The following is a 23,062-nucleotide window of genomic DNA, read 5'->3' as shown; positions in this document are numbered from 1 at the left end:
GAGAACTGGGCTCAGCACTCCACCCTGAGGGACTCCGCGCGAATTTCGGTTTAAGGACGTTGGTCCGTCCCCAGTGAGGACAAAAAACGACCTCTCTAATAAATAGCTGCGAGTCCAGTTGAACGTGCGGCCTCCGATCTCAGCAGCTTCCATTGCGACCAAAATGGCCTGATGCGTTACGTTGTCGTACGCGCCCTTGATATCCAAAAATAATGCCACGGTCAATCTTTTCAAACTTTTGCTGTGGTGCACCGACGTTACAAGGTCAACCACGTTGTTGTTAGAAGAGCGACCCCGTCGGAACCCAGACATGAAGTTTGGATAAATCTGATATCGCTCCAAGTACCATTCCACGCATGTGAGCAGCATTCTATCCATGACTTCGCCGACGTAGCTGGCGAGTGCAATTGGACGGTATGATGAAAGGTCGAGCGGTGATTTCCCTGGCTTAAAAAGTGGAACCAGACGACTGGTCTTCCAATCATGAGGAACTATGCCAGCAGTCCATGACTTGTTATAAGTGTCCAAAAGAGCCCGTCGAGCTTCTTCGCCAAGGTTGCCATGTGCGGTGTACGTCACACCATCGGGCCCTGGTGATGATGACCTTCTACAACAAGCCAGCGCAGCATCAAGTTCTTCCATGGAGAATAGTGCATCCATCCGAGAATCCCGTGAGGGTGGAACATTGTTGCAGTGCAGCGTTGCGCCTGGATTCGGAGGGCCTGTTATTCTTGCACAGAAATCTTCATCTACCTCAACCACACTGCGCCTTTGGTGAAGCGCTACGGATTTGAACGGGTAGCGCTGTTGAGGGTACGTGCGAAGACCCCGAATTACACTCCAAATGCGTGACAAAGGCTTCCGTGGATCAAGTGTTTGGCAAAATGTCCTTCATCGTTGTGTTTGCAGTGCCTGAATTCTGCGCTGTATCTTCTTCTGTATGCTCCTAGCATCTCTTAGGTCTAGGCGCGACTTTGTGCGTCGGTATCTGCGCTCTGCCCTGCGGCGTTGTGATCGCAGTCGCTGCAATTCGAAGTCAAAATCGGTGTAGTTAGCGACAGGGTTAAAGGGGCAAGTGGCGTGTTCCATGGCCTCCTTAATTTTTTGTTCAAGACCGGTAGAGAAGCCCTCTGCGCAAGCAGCTTCCATAAGTAATTTAAAAACTGTCCAGTCAATGCGCTGCCTACACGTGGCTGGGGAAAATGTGGAATTGCCGGTAATAATCAGATAGATTAGGATATGGCCGCTGCCATGGGTTTCTACATCCGAAAACCACCGGACGCTGTTGTTAAGGCACTTTGAAACGAAAGTCAAGTCCAAGCAGCTGCTATAAGTCACTCCTCGTATATAGGTCGGGCTTCCATCATTCAGGCACTGGATGCCATGGTCAGAGGCGAAGGACACAAGCTGTCTTCCCCTAACGTCCACCTTAACGCCTCCCCACATGGTGTGATGAGCATTGAAGTCACCCATAATAACCCACGGAGCAGGTGTAGCTGCCATCAACCCACTCAACCTTCTGGCGTCGAAACGACTTGATGGCGCCAAGTACACCACCAGTAGCGTAAACGTCAGGTCACGGCACTCGACTGTCAGGCAAACGTACTGATTGTCGTCGTTAGGAGGAACATAATGTTGCACATATGTAAGTTCACGTCGAATGTAGACGACGACTTTGCTAGATCTGTTGCACGTGGGGGATGAAAATGCCTCGTAACCGGATAGCCGCCAAATTTCCGGGGTTTTCGGTTCACAAATCACAAGAATGGGGAAGTGATTCTCGTAGACGTAGTGCCGTAAATCGAAACTCCGGGACTGGAACCCACGAGCATTCCATTGGAAAATGAAAGCTTTCTTGACTTTCTTTTGAGAAGACAGGTGCGAAGGAGCCATGATGCCGTCTACTGTAGAGCCGCAAGAACTGGATGTAGCGCGTCCAGCGCTTGGAGTGCGCTATGTGCTGCTGGCGTGTGTAGGCTGGAAAGCAGAGCACGCATGGCATTCATTAGTGTCGTGAGCATTGCAATCACTTGCATATCTGGGCCATGGCCTTGATCGTGCCTGTTGGCTGGATCAGTCGTAGGCGCTGCACACTGCCCTGAGTGCGCCAAAATCCCTGACGCAGTAGGCGTAGAAGGCTTTGGCAGTGGTGGCCAAGTTGAATCTGTGGCAGCAGGTCCAGCCTCACCAAGCGCTGGGCTCCCTTGATTTGGTACGGGTTTTGGTGGAAGCAGAAAAGCTGCAGTTGGGTTTGGGGTATTATTGTCAAACGTGACTGCTTTCTTTGACAACCTTCGGCGGCGCGAACGACGTCATCGCAACTTTGCGGCGGCTTGTTTGTGCGTAGAATGGTCTCGCACCATTTGCTTCAGTACCGCCCGCTCGGTATTTAGACGGGGGCAGTCTTTCGAGGAAGAGTCATGGGGGCCGTGGCAGTTGGCGCACTTCAAGGTAGTCGCGCGGCAAACATCACCGCTGTGTGACTTGGAGCATCGCGGGCACACGATGGAGTTGATGCAGACGCCGCTCACGTGGCCGATCCTCATGCACTTCCTGCATTGAAGTGGCTTAGGCACAAAAGGTCGGACTGGATGACGAAAGTGCCCAACCTTCACGTACGATGGTATGCAGTCACCCTTGAAGGCCAGCTTGATGCATGGAGATCTGCCTAACCGCTGAACTTGAATGATGGAAATTCCGTCGGTTGCCGGCTTGATCAACATGGGTAAATCTGCATCACAGATGGCGATATCGACGTTGTAGATTACGCTAGCCGTAGTGCCGCTGTCCTGGAGAATAAGGGGGCGTACACTGATGTTGCCGAGTTTTGTGATTGCGGTTAAAATCTCTACTGAACTTCACTCCACCACATCAATGACAATGACGTTTTTAACGGGTTGATTTTGACATCTTTTATGCCTCCCGGTACAAGGCTCTCCAGATAAATAGAGATGGCTTGCCTGTTCAGTAGGTCAAAGTTGTCCGTTGAGTTCAACGGCACAAACAAGGCTGTACGCGCTGAGGAACTTCGCGCCGTGATGATCGTTGGCGTTCTTGATGAGGACACCATTGACGTGCTCGATGAGGATGATTCGGCTTGTCGACGCAGTCTGCGCTTGGCCTTCTTGCCAAGAACCGGTATGAAACCGTCGTCGGCCGAGGTCGAGGAGTCTTCACTTGGCCCCGAGTACACAACAGTGCCCTGGCTGCTCGAGTCACTCTGGCGGTGCAGGCGCTTCCTCTGGGCGGCTTAAGTGGCTGGTAGAAAAAAGTGCTATGAGGCTACGGAGTATGAGCCAATGTTATTTGTTTGAGGAAGATTATTCGAAACCTTATTTTGCTTAAGGTGTCCGCAGAATATTAACTTGAGAAACCCTGTCCATTTTTAGCGGTACCCTTTGCTCTTCCTTCTCTCGGTGCAGTTGAGGAGACCACGAACCAACACTCCTCTCCTTGGAATCCATTGTGTGCTCCGATGGGACGGTATACTCAAAGTCATTGCGGAGGAAACTTACAGGCGTTTGATGGGTCGATCCGATTTTGATGCATAGCATTAGCTTACTCCGGTTGCATAGGTCGCCAAACGCGATTTCTTATATTCTGTGACTTGTTTACACTTCGCTGCCAATTGCTTTTGTTTATGCACGTGGCGTGACGCAAGAAACGCGTGGCAGGTGGCCTGCGCATGCTCAGAAGCAGTGACACTGCTCCGCCCACTCCCCTGTTCTTTCCGGCGCCGCTCTCGCCCGTTCGAACGGCAGCCGGCGCCTTCTCCACTTCAGAGTAGTCCTTTGCCTTTCCCACAATGTGTGATGTGGAGGCTCCATGGGATGCATGCGCGCATCCGAACCCAAACGCTTTGATTTGGAATCATGTCTAAATTTTTATTACTGTTCCGTTTCATTTTATTTCTTTGCTCCTCAGCGGCGCCAGCACACGTGCAGTTTTTCGCGACATGGTCTTGTAATATTCACGCAATAAATTGAAGCCATGGCATAGCAGGAGCACTCAAACATATTACTTTGCAACTGCAGAGGCAAACATAATGTCGCTGCAGCCTCACATCTCTTCTATAACTATTATTACACGCTATGATACTGATGTGCCGCTTTTTACGTGAGCAACGCCACCATGGCCAGAGTTCGTCCACGCGTACAGCATGCATGTCGTAATAGCAAAAATTGAGACCATCACTATGACAGCAAGCGCAGTTTCCGGTTTGAGTGCAAGAAACGTGGAAATATTTCCAAGCTCTCGTCCTGCATGTGGCGAGCAAAATGAACTAGGATTTTTTTTTTGTTAACTTCGAAGTTAACATTAAAAAAACTAGATGTGAGTCACCGGCTCAAGCACTGACCATTCATTCATTCAGCTGGCTACACGAAGAGTTATACATGGTGTTTCACCTACCTTGAACCAGGGACTTTGAAAAACCGGTAGACCGCAGCCGGCTGAAAATTCGATAAATTGTTTGCCATCATGTGGCGCTCAATAGTCCGTTTAAACAGTACATTATCTAAGAAGAATTATGCAAATGTTCAAATATTATTTTCAGAGCCAAGAGCGTTGCGTTAGGTTGTAGAGCAGGTCTAGAAACAGCCCATCCAGTTTATTGTAGCATCGTATTTCCTAGGGGGTGCTTTTTTTTCGGCATCTAAAGAAATCACGCGAAATATGAAAAAATGCCACGTCACTGCGCTCGTGGGCTGCCATATTGCAGCGCTTTCAACGGCGTTTAGAGCAAACGGAGCGTGCTCGGTGGCCGTGGCGAAGTGAACGGCCGCCGTTCTTAGCAGTGGCTTGACGCTGCGTAACCACTTGAAGCAATGGGGCATCTTTTTTTGGAGATGCTACTACGAGCGGTGGCCGTTCACTTCGCCACGGTCAGCCAGCACGCTCCCTTTGCTCGAAACGCCGTTGAGAGCGCTGCAATATGGCAGCCCACGAGTGCAGTGACGTGGCATTTTTTCATATTTTGCAGGATTTCTTTACATGCCGGAAAAGAGGACCCCGTAGGAGATACGATGATTCAATAAACTATATAGGTTGCTCCTAAAGCTGCTCTGCAACCTAACCGAGCGCTCTTGGCAGTGAAATAAATATTTGCAAATTTGCATAATTTATCGTAGTTAAAGTACTAATTAGGTGGAATATAAAAAATTATGAGGAGCGCCACATGACGACAGACAATGTATCGTTGGTTTCAGCTGGCTGCGTTTTACCGTTTTTTTTAATACTTGGTTCAAGGTAGGTGAAGCACCATGTAGATATCAAATTTTCGCAGCCTTCTGCGTACATGAGATTATTGGAGAAGAAACGGGGCTCACGGCGCGGTTTTAAAGACTGGTACTTTTGAAAGTAAAGCACTGTCTTTAAGCCAGTAATTCATGACTCTCTACCGTGCGCACTGGACTTAGTTCTACATGGCGATCCACGCGTTTTGTAGTGTTTAACACAAGTGAGCGTTCGAAACGGCCTGTTAACTCCAATTCTCTCCCGAGGCACGTACTTCTAGCCTGTTGCACATCAGTGGTGCAGGCAGGGGCTTATTATATCTCATTGTTTTTAGGTTGCCGCAACCTAACAAATGTCTCTTTGGCGAGCCTGTTGCGGCGCACTGCTGGTGCGGGCTGGGCATTAATATTTCAATTATTTTTTCAAGCCTACTCTAACTTCTGTCTCTTCTACGGTACGGGCAGGGACACTTTCTTTTTCGTTCTTTTTATTGCCCAGCAATAATTTTTGTCACTCCTTAGTTGCAGGCAGAGACACTATTTTTTGTTCTTTTTATCGTCCCACAAAAATTTTTGTCCCTCCATATTGGGGGGGGGGAGGGAAATCTGACTGTGTGGCCTGCCCGTGCCCCCCCCCCCCCCGCCACCGGGTATGGGGCGGTGTAGTTTCGGCTACTAGGCTTTGTTCCGGTGCAACGTCAGCGATGGGGATAAGTTGGCTGGGGCCCATCATCTAGGGACGCAAAACCCCATGGGAGTGGCAGTGACACCCAGGCATGGTATACGTCAACTTAGGGCAGATAGTGACAGCTGATACGCATGATGAGATGGAAATAACTAGAAGAATAAGATTGGAGTGGGGCGCATATGGCAGGTTCTCTAAGATCATGAATAGTAGTTTACCAATATCACTGAAGAGAAAAGTACCGGTACTCACCTACGAGGCAGGAACTTGGAGGCTAACGAAAAGGGTTCAGCTTAAGTTAAGGGCAACGCAGCAAGCCATGGAAAGAGAAATGATAGGTGTAACGTGAAGAGACTAGAAGCGGGCAGAGTGGGCGAGCGAACTAACACGGGTTAATTACATCCTAGTCGAAATCAAGAGGAAGAAGTGGGCTTGGGCAGGGTGTGTGATGCTAAGGCAAGACGACCGCTTGTCCTTAAGGGTAATGGAGTGGATTCCAAGAGAAGGCAAGCGTAGCAGGGGGCGACAGAAGGTTAGGTGGGCGGATGAGATTAAGAAGTTCGCAGGCATAGGGTAGGCGCCGCTGGCAAAGGACCGGGTTATTTTGAGAGACATGGGAGAGGCCTTATTTTTGCCCTGCAGTAGGTGTAGTCACCCTGATGATGATGATGACCTTCAAACTATTGCACTGGCAGCCTGATGCATCCCAATGCTCCTGCTCCCACATTTCGGTCCCAAGTAATGTTTCAATATGGTTTCATTTTTGTTCTTGCAGAAAATATGAACTCTGGTTCTCAAGAAGCAGGTTGCGAACTTCTGGCGCACACGGTGACAAGATGGTATTGTTGTAGATATATGCGTCATAATTTCTTTCTTAATGTACTCCAGTGTAGCCGTGTTGTTAAGGATGCTCTCAGTATTCAACATGAAGACAGCTTCACAAAACTTGAGCAATTCAAGTGCTGCCTTTGAAGTGGATACAAGGGTCATGCTACCAGGCACAAAAGACTTGACACGTAACCAGCTGTTTTCAGGAGGTTCAGACTGCTAGCTCTGATGTCTTCACCACAATCATGGATTCTTAAAGTTCTTCTTCACCTGGTTAACTGCATAGCCACATATGAACATAAAGCTCTCCCCAACATCCATTACCTCCAAAGAGTCCGTTGTAGGGTGTAGTATGGCACCAGAGCAGGCTTGTTCTGCTCTGTCTGAAACCCCTACCAGTGCCTCATCATCTGAACATGCATAGCTGTCCCTGGGGTTTGAACGCAGAAATTGAGAAAGTGTAGCACTGCGCAACGCAGATTTAAACTCTCGTGGTTAAGAAACTGCATTCCTCATTCTGACCGCAGCAAAAAAATTTTATCATGCATCCTGCTCAAAACACGAAAGCAAAACAAAAAGATACTTCTCCTTCACCACAAGATGCTCTTGAAGCTGCATTGCTGACATGGTAGTCAAAATAGCACCAGTCGGCACTGGTTTCCATGAGCCATCATAGGCAGAAATCTTCAACCCCTCAAAAAGTATGATGACCTCTAAGAAGAACATCTCTCCATGCGAACAAAGATGTCTCCCAGCCGGCTTTTGTGTTCTGGATGTAATTAAGGCAAACCAGCTGTAGACATTATCTATAAACCAGGCGGTTGTTTCTGCCTCTTTGTCAAGGTTCCCATGTTTTGAGTGGCAATAAATTGCAGCGGTTGTGTCGTCGTTTAGCAACGCGTACGCTGAGCCAACTTTCATTTTTTCGTAGTGCCCTGACTTAAGGCACTTCTTTTTTTAGTTTCGGAGCAAGCCGAAACTCACTCTCGTCTTCCAATTCTATTAGTTGTTCCACGTACTCAATGGAAACCTTGGCTGTGGGAAGATTGTTCGTGTGTACCACATCAGCTGGCAAGAAGATCTTGTGCCCTTTAGTAAGATGGCCTCTAAGTTCTTCATGAGGTGAGGTGGATCGGCGAGAAAGTAGAGACGCTTAGATGCATCACTCGGATGTGCCACATAGCAGTATCGCTTTGAGTGCTTTGTTACACCTATCCCGTATAACCTCCAAATAGCCTGGTTGCAAGGCCCCATGTCGCTGACGACAGCATGAACCCTAACACCAACAGCTTCGCACACGCAGATTGTGGCATTGATCTTGTCCTTCACAGTCTGTGCATGAAAGGAGTGGACGATGATTTCGTATGTCACAGTTTGTTTCCATCGGGTGGAAATGCCTCCTAACATAAACACAAGAGCATGTGTTGCATAGCAAGACTAAGGCAGTGCGTTGTTGACCAGTGGTACGGATGGCCTCCCGATCAGCATGTTGGTCGATGAGTCGAAGTCCACGATTTTAGTGATTTGCATTTCGTTATACATCAGAACTGCATGGCATTCCTGCCCTGAAAGTTGGCCCACCTATGAAGCAGAAATAAAATATGAGTGTGTCCCGGATATTCACAGGAAAGGCACATATCTTGGTTCTCAGCAGATCGATGACCTCTGAAAGTATGCCTGGGAGAAACTTGAACCTGTCTATTTTGTGCTCCAAAGTGCGTTCAGAAGGAAGCGGAATCCCAAGTTCTCGTGCCACACTGTATCCCTGTGACCGGCAAGCAAGTTTCAGACTGAGCGCCTTCACAATACTCTGAGAGATCCAAGCTGAACCTCGCATAGTAGTTTTTTGCAAAGAGGTCACCTGGTCATCATTCAAGTAGTCCGATATACCTGCATGCACATTAGAGTGTCGTGAAAATACATGGTTTTGTTACATGTAGGTAAGCTTCAGCCAGCAGTAATTTCCGGTAATTAAAAGCGCAGGTTACCTTTTCTGAGATTCTTGTATTGGTTTTCTAATGAAGGAACTTTTCGCTGTGATAACGACAGCTTTCGTTTCAGGGCTGGGACGTTATCCTTTAGGGCATCACAGTCTGTTCCTGCAAACAAACATATATGAACTGTGTCAACGCGCATGACCCCAGCAGTTGACAGCTTAGTGCTTGACAATTCATTGCAGTAGACGTGTCTGCTATAACAAGTGTACACTCCAGCAACACGCTGCACTTGATGATGTCTCAAACATATGGACCTATCGCTGTACTGTGTCATGAGCTGGAAGGTCTTTTTTAATAATTAAGTTAATGTTCGCGTTCTTCCAAGCGTCTGGTGTGGTCTAGGTCATAAGTCATTCCGTATACAGGGTGGCTAGTTTTTCTGGCACTGTCTTGCCCCCGTCCTTCAACAGATCTGCTGTTACCTTCTCCTCACAGCTGCTTTTCCCTTTTGCATTGAACCTAAGGCTTTTATTTATCTTTTATTCAAAAAACCTTGCAGGGCCCAAATGGGCACTGAGTAAGAAAGGAAAAATAACGGATTAAGTACGATAGGAACAATTTGTTAAATAGAACGCGCAGTACAAGGCAAAAAAGTCGAAACAGTTATACAGGGCAAATCGTAACGACAAGGCATACATCGCCGCGAGCAACAAAAAGTACATAAAAAGTAGCAAGAATGCATCGCGCGTGCCTAATACACATCTAAAGAAGAAGCATTAGCCATATTAAAAATTTGAATTACTGAAACTGCACAAGAAACTTATACATAATTCATTAGCAACGAGGAGAAAAAGAAGTTATGGGACACAACAACTTATAACAAGACACCATGTCGTTAAAGAAAATGTTTGTGTAGCTGGTCCTGGAATTATCGGCGGAAGCAGATAGCTGCGGTACTGTCGGGAACATCATTCCAAAGAACAATGACACGTGGAAGTGCAGATGAATTGAAAGCTTGGGTTCTTCCGTATATGCGTTTAATACTATACTGATTATGTAGGCTCCTCAAGAGGCAGGAGAGATGGCCTGGTGTTGTGTCAATATTTATGAAGTAAGCATAAAGAGCTATGGAGCAACGAATATATACAGGTTCGAGGGATATATATATATATATATATATATATATATATATATATATATATATATATATATATATATATATATATATATATATATATATATATATATATATATATATATAGAGAGAGAGAGAGAGAGAGAGAGAGAAAGAGAGAAGTTTGATCTTAGTGATGCTGGAATTTGATAAGGTAGTTTTGATAAGGGGACCACGTAGGTGAAGCAAGTTCTAGTTGTGGACACACAATTGTTAAATAAGCCACTTTTCTCAAGTTGTTAGGACCATTCCGTAAGTTCCGGCGCCGGTACCCAAGTGACCTTGAAGGTTTGGCGCATATGAATTGAATGTGCTTGGCCCATGAAAGATTATCCCTGAGGTGAATACCTAAATACTTATAAGATGGCACCCGAGACACTATAGTACCATCAATGGAACACGAGAAATCAGAATCAGAACTCTTGCAGTTGAAAGAGATAAGCTTGCATTAAGTTGAGTTTAACATCATTTTCTATTTATTACACGAATTCTAAATGAAGTTCAGGTCAGTTTGGAGAGCAAGGTGATCATCTATAGGATTAATGGGGCGGTAAATAATGCAGATGTCCGCAAAGAGTCGTACGAAAGAGGATATGTCAGTGGGCAAGTCGCTAATGTATATTAGAAACGATAATGGGCCAAGAACACTGCCTTGAGGTACGCCAGATGCTACATCACAGAGTGGGGAGGTGAAATTGTTAACTGTAGTGAACTGCTGGCGAAAAAAAGGAAAGTTACGAATCTATGACAATGTTAAAGAATCTAGGCACAGAACAGAAACATTTGAGAACAAGCGGTAATGGGCAATGCGGTCGAAGCCTTTAGCAAAGTCTAAAAAGATACAGTCAGTTTGTAGGTTAGCGTCTATGTTCAAGTGCAAGTCAGTCGTAAATTCTAGCAGTAGGGTGTCACAAGAAAACCCTTTCCGAAAGCCATGATGATTAGGAAAAAAGAAAGAATTTAGTTCCAGGTGGCAGTAAATGTGGGAAGCGATGACGTGCTCGCGTAATTTACAGCAAATCAGGTTAGCGAAATGGGGCGGTTGGTTTAGGGTGAATTTCTCTCTTCGCTTTTGAACACTGAACGATCTTAGCAATTTTACAATCTGTAGGAAGCAAACCAGATGATAATGATAGCTGCCAGATGAGGCAAAGAATTTCGCTGGAGATCAATACAGTGGTTTTCATTATTTTAGGATTATTGTTGCCAACACCAGCCGTTAAAGAAACCTTAAGATTTTCAATGAGAGGAGCGATTCCTTCAGCAGTAATGGTAATAGGGGCCGTATATTGGTAACCATGATCAGGAACAATGGGTATGTTGGAATGATCTTCCCGTGTGAACACTGATACAAAATATCTTAAATGTTAGGGGATATTAACTCTCCGAAAGCGGTACGTGATCGTCATTGCACAATGGAAATTGGTTGCTAGTACTGTCGGGAGATATAACACGCCAAATTTTCTGGAATTATATTTTAGGAGACCCGGTAGGTTACTTCCTCTTTCGTTACAGGCGGGATGACGCATTGCTGTGCGCGACTGTCTCTTTCATTAACGTTCTGATTACATCGGCTAATATATAGTTTGTGTAGAACTCTTCGAATACTTCAACTAGCTTGTCCATATTGCTTATGACATTGCCCTCCTTGTCTATTAACGCATACATGTGGTTTTTACCTATGCCTCGGGCCTAGTTTCCTCTTCGCCGCTTTTAGGGTACCTTCTTTCTTTACAGCATGCTCAATTCTCTCCGCATTAAACTTACTTATGTCGGCTACCTTGAGTTTATTAATTAACTTTGATAGATCTGCTAGTTCTATTCTGTGTTAGGGTTAGACACCCTCATGCCTTGACGTTTCCTGTTCAAATCTTCTGTCTCCTGAAATACCTTGCCGGTATTCTGTCGAACTGTCCTACCACATACATATATGCATGAATAAATATGTCAAATTGTAACAATATATCGCAAAATCAATACACTTACATTTCCCATTACGAAGTACCGTAACTCTCGGTAATTTTTTGCCTTTATATTCTGTTTTTTATATATTAGCTCGTAGCAAACGTTTGCACTCTTCTTATTTTCGCAGTGTTGCCAAGAGCATTCCTTAAACAGTTATTTTATTCTATGACCCACATGGGTATTCATCCACGCCTTTACTGTCGTGAGCTATATATACAACCATCATTTATATGTGAACTCACCTGCAAGATCAAGATACTGGCTACAAAAGGTTGGAGCTGCTGCCTTGGGCTTCAGCAGCGACTGGCGAGGCAGTATTTTTGGGGCAGCAGGCACTGAAAGCAATGTGCAGAAAACAGTCACTGAAAGCTTCCAGGCGACTTCAAGAACCTGGCATGTCATGCTGACTAGTGAGGGGTTGTTACCATAACGCCAGCTGTTCGTGGTGGTATTTAATGCCTGACCCAACGCTACAATCACCCGTACAAGTCATTCATGGCATTAACATTATGAGGAACATATACAACCACCATTCAATAAAATCCCACCTGCGAGCTTAAATTACTGGCTCAGACCAAGTGCTGGAGCTGCTGCCTTGGGATTCAGCAGCGACTGGCCAGGAAGTATTTTTGGGGCAGCAGGCACTGAATGTTGTGTGCAGAAAACAGTCAACGAAAGCTTTCAGGCGACTCAAGGACTGGCGTGTCATGCTGATTGGTCAGGGGTTGTTTCCATAACGCCAGCGGTTTGTGCTGGTATTTAAAGCCTGACCCAATGCTACAGTCATCCGCACAAGTCATCCATGACATTAACATTATGTGGACCATATACAACCACCATTCAATAAGATCTCACCTGCAAGCTAGAATTGCTGGCTCATAATCAGTGCTGGAGCCGCTGTCTTGGTGTTTAGCAGCAACTGGCCAGGAGGTACTCTCAGGGCAGCAGGCACTGAAATTTGTGTGCATAAAACAATCACTCAAATCTTCCAGGCGACTCAAAGCACTGGCATGTCATGCTCATTGGTCAGGAGTTACCATAACCACAGCTGCTCGTGCTGGTATTTAACGCCTGACCGAAAACTACAGTCATCCGCACAAGTCATCCATGGCTTTAGCATTATGAGTAACATATACAAGCACCATTAAATAAGATCTCACCTGCAAGCTAGAACTGCTTCCTCAGACCAAGTGCTGAAGCCGATGTCTTGGACTTTAGCAACGACTGGCCAGGGGGTACTCTCAGGGTAGCAGGCACTGAATGTTATGTGTGAGAAAACAGCAAAGGGATGCTTTCCAGAGGACTTCAAATACACAAATGCATTTCTGAACAAATTTTAGAGTTGTGACCTTCGTTAGTAGTAATTGCTAGGAACAAAACTCGCAGGCTAGGCCATGAAATCAGCAGTATTATGTGATGTAAAGAAAGTGTATCCTGATTATATACTTATTATATAAGTCCACACCGATCAAGTGTTAACTGAACTTCCCTTAGTAACATATTTTGAGAGACATGCAGTGCACAGCATGCTGTACATGAAAGGTATATTTCTCATCCTGTAAATTTACCTACCACTTTTGATTATAGATACCACTGCAGTTCGTGCCCCGGTCAATGTCTTCAGCGAGGAACAGATTTACGCTCATGTAAAGCTTTTTAGTAAAGGCTAAAGTACCTTGCACTGATGATGTGGCCAGCAGAGCAAGGGGTTGATGGATTAAATCCTGTGCACGAGGTGACGAGGGGGGGGGGGGGGCTGTTGTGAAGAAAGCTGCTTGGAAAGCCATCTGCAGTTACAGTATTGAAGACTTCTGTTTATTCAAAACTAAGACAGGCTCGATCACTGAATTCTAAGTCCTTGATATGCGAGTACGGAAATTCAGAACGTGCCTTCGGGTCGGCTGTTTTCTTTTCTACCTGCTGCAGTTGTATCATAAACACCACCTTGCTTCTCTATGTGTTAGAGCAATGGAACTGTTATATATATGAGGAAAGAGCACAGACTATGATGCACTAGTCCTACCATTGCATGGCACTGGTAGCATTCTTCCAGTTTTGTGGGGCTGGTGGCAAAAGAGCGAAGGCACAGCAGTGGGCTTCAGCTTCTTTATGCCATGTTTCAGAAGAATCATAGGCTCTAACTGATCGGCTGTAAAATGCTCCTGGAAATTATAATAAAAATGTGGTTACTCTTGAACTGATAAGGGGTATTTGCATAGCTTGGACTGAGAGAATAAAGCAGCCAGAGTTGGTAACTGTTGCGGGGAAGTTATGTTTTGTACAGTACACTTTTTTTACACAAGATGAGTGCTAATACATAAATTTTTAAAGGAAACTTTTCCGCTTGAAGGCGACAAATCTTCCACTCGAAACTGGATTTGCTTTAGAAGAAAAAGTGCGAAATGCACTGACAAGAAATTCATTGCGAGAAATGCGTTGTCACCCGTTCGTTAATTCCACTTCTGTACTGCAACGGCATCTTCAGCACCAGTATCATAATCCCTGTTCAGGATCCGCGTCACGCGCCGATGGGGTGCTCTTTGAATTAAAACCCGTCTATTATCGCTCCTGGTTTTTCGGAAGAAAACTTCATAGAGGGGCTTTACATAGAATGAGCAAAAACATTCGACACCGGAGCACTGTCGACCAACCAACCTGGCATTAAGCATGACACTGTAGTAAAAATGCAGCACATGTGTTAGCCTTGTCTGCATAAGCCCACCCTAACATTTACAGCTTTGTCTGACGACCTTTTTGAGGCAGAGAAAAGACGCAGAAAATTTCAGACTTACCTCGCAAAGCTTGCTGGATTTATTTGGCGAGAAATCGCTTCGTCCGATGCTTCTTGTTCGCTTCTGGTCGTACTTACCCAGAGGCAGCGAAAAGAGCCTTTTGCCCCTTCTCGAGCGCGTCGAGCAACCAAAGGCACAGCACACAGTCATGACCCGCGACGGATCACTACCCGACCCGCTAGGCAGACGAGTAGTTCACCACTCTCCTCGAGCAAAAATAGAGGAGGCTATGGCTCGAGTCACAGCGCGGACCAAGCTTCCGCTGAGCACAGAACAAGTCGGTTAGTCTTCTAGAGGCTGAGAAACAGCCCAGCAGCGTGATGGCACAAGATAGCTCGAAAGTTGAAGTACGCTGCGCCGAGGCGATCGCTGTTCCTTAACCAGCCGACATTTTTTTCTCCTCCGTGCGAGCAGATACAAAATGGACGCCGACTTCCGGGAGAAAAAAGAAAACCGGAACCGGAAAAGCCTTATGCAGATACCGAAAAAAAGGCGGCGGCGTACTTCAAAGTTTGGCGATACTTAAGAAAGCGGTAGCGACAATAGAGGGGATTTAGTCCTGTCCAGGCAGGCCAGTAATGAAGTGGAAATAATGAAGGATCAGAGCAAAAACTCGCGGTCCCCATTCCCACCCAAAATCCCATAACCCGTTCATCCAACACCTTCCGCTACGTGCCAGGGGAGATCAAGGAGTCTCTCGGGGCCCGTTCCCCCGGCTGTGGGTCGCTATGTAGCTTTTTACCCCCCCCCCCTCATTTTTTCTATTTTCACCACCTACGGGTAGCAACAGTATTCAATTGCTTTCTGACGTTTTCATTTATTTTCAGATTGGATTAAGCCTGTGGTACGTCAGTGGTGCAGGCCGGGGCTAGTTATTTTTCATTCTTTTTCGGTTGCCGCAAACTGACAAATGTCTCTTCTTTGCAGCCCGTAGTGCTCTAAGCGGTGCAGGCTGGGTACTATTATTCTTAATTATTTTTTACTCGCCTGTTGGGTTGAGGAAAACAAGAGCGTTGCGACGCCAACCGGACATTTCTATTCCAGCCCAGCGAATGCCGGCACGAGCACGAGACGCCTCCCAGCCGCCGCAAGCCTCACGCAGGTTGTCACGAGCCTACTTCTTTGGCGTTCAATGACACACATCAATGGATGCGTATTCCTCGGTATTACGTTTAACCCTAAAGGATGCCGCGTCCTCCTACTGGTCTCAGATGTACGGCACCAGGTCCTATCACTGAAATTCTAACTGCGCAGAACAGTTTCTTTTCAGCTGTCGGCAGTGAAATTAGAGCAAATGGCTGTCTATAATCATTACCACATTCCTCATAGAGAAATCAGAAAGCACCAGGCAGTGAAGTAAGTAAAGCTTAGGGCAAATGTGGAAATGAATCATGAAAACTGTTACGCGCACGCAGAAGGATTTCCAGTTCTCACTACTGCATGCAACAGAACTCACTTTGCTGCAAGTTTTCCCTATGTATGCGAGAATATGGTAAATGCAGTTGTTGCGGTGTAGAACACATTGAAGGTAGGTAATAGCAGACGCTTTCAAGCAAGGAGCGCCACTCCTACAATAAACCTGTTGCCTTCCTTGCCTTCATTTCATTGTTATTTTTGGAAATAAAAGAATTACAGTATGCATGCTTTCATACGGAAATGGTACGTCAACAGCGTCGCTTTATACACTTTTCTAACCATATGTGTACGCCAAGAGCGGCAAGGTGATATCTGGGAAGCGTGAACAAGGCAGCATTTCGTCGGCGGCGGCGGATTTCGCTCGCGCTCGCCGCCGAATGCCCAAGTGTACTGAGTCATAAGGCCAGTGAGAGCACCGCTGTTGTCCGTGCCGAAGCGGATGGACTGCTTTTTGTGAAAAAAGGCTTCGAAGAACCAAAGCCACTGGTAGCTGTGAAAGTGCATAAACAAGTACTACGAGCTCCGATACGTACCCAATGTGAGTGAAAGGCTGAACGTTAAGCGAGCATAAGTAGTTTCATTTTGTTTCCCTTTGTTTACGAGCTACGCTGATTCTGCGTAAGTACCGGCGATACTAAGCTAGACTATGAGCGGCAAATAGTCTATTCCCCAACGCAGCTGCCCGCAAGTAATAAAACGATGTGAACCACGGCCTTCTGTATTAGATTTCAACAGGCCGCAATGAGCAGCTACCTGTTGCTACAAATAAGAGCTCCTTATCCGCAAAAAGAAAAACGAAAAGGAAACAAGGATTTGCGGTTGTCAAGTAACGGTTGGTATGTATGGACGGTTGCAGACTTCTTTTCTGGCTAAGAACGCGATTTAAACTACTGTGCATACACTTTAAGCCTTAGTTTAGCTTGTTGCAAAATTATATGACAGCAAAATTAACGTACTTTGCTCGGAACAGCAATACGTTTCATTAAACGGCGAGCGTTTAACCCGAACAATGTGTGTGATCCGTATACAAGGCGTTAACATTAAACTCCGCACTTTCTGCTGTGGTGGCCTGGTTACACCCGTGCTTTGTTTCCAATCCAAAGGTGGAGATTTCGAATTCTGGTATTTTCGTGTGTGTTGATTTCTGTTGTCTTTCTTGTTCTAATAAGTTGTAGTGGTTTGTGTAATTGTTTTATGTAATTTGTGCTTCCGCCCGGACATTCCCGCTCTAATTTGCACTGCAAATCGCGCTTCGTTTTTTTTTTCTTGAAAAGGCTGCTCCCGGGGACTAGCAGTTGCACCCCTTTCCAAGGGGACCAAGAGTTGCACCCTTTGCAGTTGATCTCTAAAAAGACTAATGGTTGTGGCAAATCAGTTCATCCCCAAAGAGACTAACCATTCACCACCTTTTAGTCTTTTTTGGTTTAGAGCGTAGACAGCCTCATATCTTGCGATGTGGACGCACGTTAAAAACCTTGTGGTCGAAATTATCTCGAGCCCTCTACAACGGCGCCCTCATAGGCTGCGATGCTTTAGAACATTAATACCTGTAAACTATATTATGACCATAACAGGACGCTCGAAAGTAAAATTATGAAATTGAGTGTTCGATATAACTGGCGTCATTCTGAGTAGGCTGGAGTGGGCTGCTATATATATTTTGCATACTCCTTGAAGCGTGCTATTAAAATTCCTCTCCACGTTTTAACGTGGTTTTTCAAAGTGACATCCAAAACTGAAGATCTTCGTCATGGTGAAAAGAGCTAAATATTTTATGGACAGAAACGGAACGAGGACACAACGCAGAGCACGTTCCGTTTCTGTCCGAAAAAAGTTAAGCGCCTTCGAACATGATGAATAGCCAACTACGCCCGATAACTTGCCAAAAAGTATCGCAGAATATGCCACATTTTACAGTAACAAATTGTACATTCACCTTTTAATTTTTTGTCCATCAAAGTAAATATATACAGGTCAAACATTCTTGAACTAAAATTTTAAATATACGAAAAGTGAGGGTACTGGAACAGAAGTATTGAAGGTAATGGTCGATGCTTCTGCTATGAAACAAAATGTTTATTTCTTACTATTTCCATCGCTCGCATTCAGAAGTTAAGACAGCCGTAAAAAACCAATGGAGAAAGCCTTCGAGAATAGCAAAAACCTTAGCAAAAAATTCAAGCTTGTCGACGCGAGATCTGCGCATATCATTATTGTTATAGCAAACCTTTGCAGTATATGACAAATTTGCGCTCATAAACTTTTTCGTGTTCTAAAACGATTCTTTAAAGAACTTAATTAGTGTGGTATAACAGCGGGCACTGTGGGCGATTGGAAGTGGTGGCTTACACTGGTGGCTGCATATATAGGGCTGCGCGATAACGCGCGGTTCGTGTTTCAGAAGCAAATGTTTATAACTGATCTGGTAATCTTTCTTGCCAATTTTTAACACTAAACCAAATGCCTGAGGATGGAAGTCCAGTGCAATGCGTTTATAACTTGCTTCAAGTGCATTGGCTTTTTTTCTAGGTATCTAGCTCAAATAAAACATATAGTCAGGTGACTGACCCCAGCGGGTACACCTAAGCAATGGGCAAATGAGTCCTAGAAAACTGCCTCATTCTTCATACTTCCGTGATAAAGCTAATCCGCAACGCAATGTACAACTGAGGCTGTTTCACTGGGAACTTAAGGCATTCAAGTAAATAAAGTATAAAATCATGATAAAGCCATCGACTGAGGGAAATAAATTATACTAAAGGAACGACATTCTTCTGTCCGTAAGCAGGTGTTTACTGGAAATAGTAAATACTGTGCTCCACCTTACCTCTAATCTTCATACAAACATTAACACAGTGATGGGTTTGGTGTATATCTAACGCCAGAAAAAAACAAAAATCGTACTACGCTTCATTAAAGATTCGCTTAGTTGACCGAGTGAAAATTATCATGATAACATGTACTAGTACTGAATTTGTCCCTAGGCACTAAAAACAAATTTGTATTAAGTGTAGGCGAGAATAACCTTTCGCCTTTCTTTCAAGATAAAAATTGCCAAGTGCGGCTTCCAGGACATGTACACTCCTTACCCGCACCATGGATTCGTATTTGATAAAAAGTCAAGAAAATGTGTACGGACGTGTTTGAAGTATGCCCCCTTCAGCACCAAACATGAGTGCGACTACACCTGCCGTAGTGCTGAGTATATACAGGCACTTGCGTCATCTTACTTTTACAACAAATTTCATAATTTTGATAACAAGAAAAACTTTGAGCTTATTTTACGAACAAAATCATAACAACATTGCTGGCTCTTGCCCTAAGAATATCAGTGGTCGCCTATATCACACTTTTTGAACGAAACGTCGATTTAGTGAGATATCGAATCAAGGCGTGCACACAGAAGCGTTTGTTTTTAACTCTATGGAACATGAACAGATACAATGCTTGCTGCAACATCTAAATAAATAGATTTTGCTGCTCACCCATAGAAGTGCAAACTATTCCGAAAGATTTGTCCTGTGCAAAAGGGGGGTTGTTTACCGCATACTCTTGTCCTGTGGCAAGAGCAACATCGGACAAACTGGACGTTGTATAAACGTCAGACTTCTGGAGCCCCAATCAGGAGTAGGCGCATTGGCGGGGGGAGAGCTTGTGGCCGACCATTGTCGCCACTGCCGTGGTTGCACCCCTCGTTTCCGCGATACCACTATCCTCAAGTTCGGGTCAAAACTAAGCAGAGAAGTGTACGAGGCCTACTGTATCAAGAAGGAATTCGACTCGTGTGCCAGCAAAATCTCGATTAATCTGTACGATAACGAGTATTCATATCTAGATTGCAGGATGTCTCGTACACGCCTGCGCAAAAGTTTAACGTGATGATCGTTTGTCATGTTACCACGTGAGTACGATGGTTGTATAAATGTGACGCACTGTTGTAATAAACACGTTGAACTCCGCACTCGGTGCTGTTGGTTTCTTCCTCGTCCCTTGTCTTTTTTGACGCGTTTTCAAGATGCATCTACTAACCCTATAACCAAATACTAAATAAATGTATTAAGTGGGTCCCACGGGATCTGCTGACCTATCAAAGCCAGGCAGATTTAGCGACCCGCCTTGCGAATACAAACTCATCACCGCCTCGGCTCTTTCATTTGGACAATTTTACCATCCTTTCATCAAGAAAGGAACTCCTCCGGCGCCGCACACGTGCTCTCATCCCTTAATGTGCGGTAACCCTCCCTCGTGGTCTTACCCATGCAGAGGAGGTTGCGGTTAGGAGGATCCGGGTCGGGGTTGCCCTCACACCAGCCATCACTCGGAAGTGGCCTCAGTACCGAGAATTGTTTCCTCGGCCAGGGTGTCCGATATGCAAACACGAGGACATTGAGGCCGACATTCATCACTTACTGGGGAACTGCCCATCTCTCAAGCCTACAAGGATCCGGCACCTGATGGTAGCAGGTCTTTCACCAAGCAACCCTGCTTCACACATTGACTGGACGCAGAGACCGTAACATCGTTCCGTACTGCACATCATCACTTCAGCTAATCTTTCTCCATTCAGTTAGTCTCTACTACATGATTCATCACACCGTCACCCATCATTGATGCCCTGGGGCAATAAATTTCGCGTAAAAAATACAAACTAGAAGAAACAAAACTAATTAAAGATAAAAATGCACAAACTAGGTCAAAACTAAAAAAATAAAAGCCACAAATATAGACCACTCAAACTGTTAAGTATATGATTATTAAGTGCTCTGAATTTTATTTTTTCTAACCTAAGATGAAGCCGCAACTATAATTGGAGTGTATGAAAGTGCACCACAAATTCAGAAAAGGTGCGCTGTAATGAGTCCTTGTAATTATACAGAGGGTTTGACATTGAAAATTATGAATGCACGAAAGATGGTTGCTATGTGTCATTTCCTAAGATATACAATTCGAGAGGTGGCTTTGGTTAGAAGAAAAATACAACCTCTGAATCGAAGTTGTGCCGAGATTTGATTAAAACATGAACTTGAAAAGTTGTTTCAGGCCTATTGAACCCTTGAGGTGAAATTTTAATTGATTTTGTTTTTTGAAACGCCAAGAATTGGTGGGGAATCGTACGGGGATATTATGTGCGTGCCTAAGTACAACTGAGGAGAAGGAAAGACCGTAATAGTTGTCTTGTTTTGGTTATTTTGAAGATTGGTTTTATCCAATCCCTAATATTCGGGAGGTTGATGCTTAAATTGGAGGTCGGCACAAACATCACGACTGGAGGCAAAAATGGCAGCACCGTTTGCATAAATAATTAAAGTAGAATAGTTAAGGTGTTTGTCAGACTTTATGTAAGAACAGGAAACAGGAAAGGGCCTAAAGGGTTCTCTATGGTACACCAGGGTTTATTATTTTGGTTCACACAATATGCCATCGAATTCAAGAACTTGCGGCCTTTAGGTAAAATAGCTGCGGAGTACATTAAGTGTAGAACCGCAAAAGCTGAGACATTCTCATTTTTGAAATTGTGCTTTTTATTGGTGTGAAGTAGTTCACTTATTGAAGGTCGGCACAGGCAATACTAAAAATAGAAGCGAGTGCGCACTAATATTTGTGGAATAATTATATCGGTATCAGTGCTGAAATTGTGATTGAAAGCGTTCGCCTCTTGCCTAGCATCTGAAAATATAATAGTGCTATCGCTAAGGCGAGTAGGAATGAGGCCGGATCTGGGAACTCTTTTATCAGTTCCCTGTGTTTGTGTATTTTTTCTATTATATTCAATTTGTGTTTGATAATAACGACGCTTAGTATTCTTAAGCGCAGCTGATCAAGTGTGACAATTCTTCTTGAAGTTGTTTCTAATGGTAAGTTTACACGCTGCATTTCATTCTTGCTCCGAAGATTTTATTTTTCATACGGCACGCAATAATCCACTCGCAATACGTAAGTTACTTAAAATGTGAATCTTTTTCAAGTTAGTTGATGTAGTTGGGAAAAAGTTAATGCTGTCATTTAATATATTGCTACTCTGGGGAAATTTGTTGCTATCAAATGAAGGATGAATGTGCGAGAAAAGGCAACTTCACTAATATTTAGAGTTTTTTTACCGGAGATAGTGTACTTTCCTAGCGCTCGAAGCAGTCATATCCGCTTTTCTGCCTTTTGAAGAATGTGAGGAAATAGTTTAAATGTCTAATGTGAGATTTTAGATATTTTAAGAAAACTCAAATTACCTTGGTCTGGTAAGGATGTCGTTTGTTAATAAATGCGCTAAAGGTTATGGCCTGAAAGAATTATTTCGGTTCGTATTAACAAACTTCCTGGTCTTGCATAGGAAAATATTTTCCCTAGCCATTATATTTAAGAGTATGTTTTCTACCGCTTGCGAATTTAAAATGGCGTTCACGTGGGAGCTTTTTTATTGGAACAAGGAGCCTGGGAGGATGTTTACGACAGTACGGCCGTATACCATAATTTTTATCAAAGAAATTGAAGATAGTTGAGGGCAAAGTGTGAGTCATTTCGCGGGAAATTATTCTCTTACGAGCACGGAGGAGGGATGCTGCATGCCGAGAAAAAAACGTGCATTTCTCTCCCTGCCACGTTTCTTGCCTTCCCGATGGCGCGTGCTTTTCGGAAAGGTAGCAAGCCAAGATCCTTAAGTCACACCACAGGACGCCTCAAGCTTCTCTCCTGCTGTATTCTCTCCTAAGCGACACCTGCAGTGTGCTTGAGCAATTTTATACGCACTAGAATAAAAAGATTTATTTTAAGAGCGTCAGCTCTTACACATCACGATTAGAGATTTCGTGGGATCTTTTACCATCTTGAGATCACAGCGCTATCTGTGGCAGCAACTAGAAAACTGCGCATCTAGCGTTCAGACTTCTAGCGCCATATACAATAGCATTGTAGAAACGACCACCAGCCGCGTGAAGTCACGGTCAATATGGTGGATAGAGGTAGAACTATGTGTATATGACGCCAGGGTACGAAATGGCGGCATAGTTTCCGTTTCTCGAATTCAATATGGCGGACAT

This window comes from Amblyomma americanum, chromosome 9, assembly GCF_052857255.1.
Source record: "Amblyomma americanum isolate KBUSLIRL-KWMA chromosome 9, ASM5285725v1, whole genome shotgun sequence".
Lineage (NCBI taxonomy): Eukaryota > Metazoa > Arthropoda > Arachnida > Ixodida > Ixodidae > Amblyomma > Amblyomma americanum.
This window is presented reverse-complemented; position numbering follows the sequence as displayed.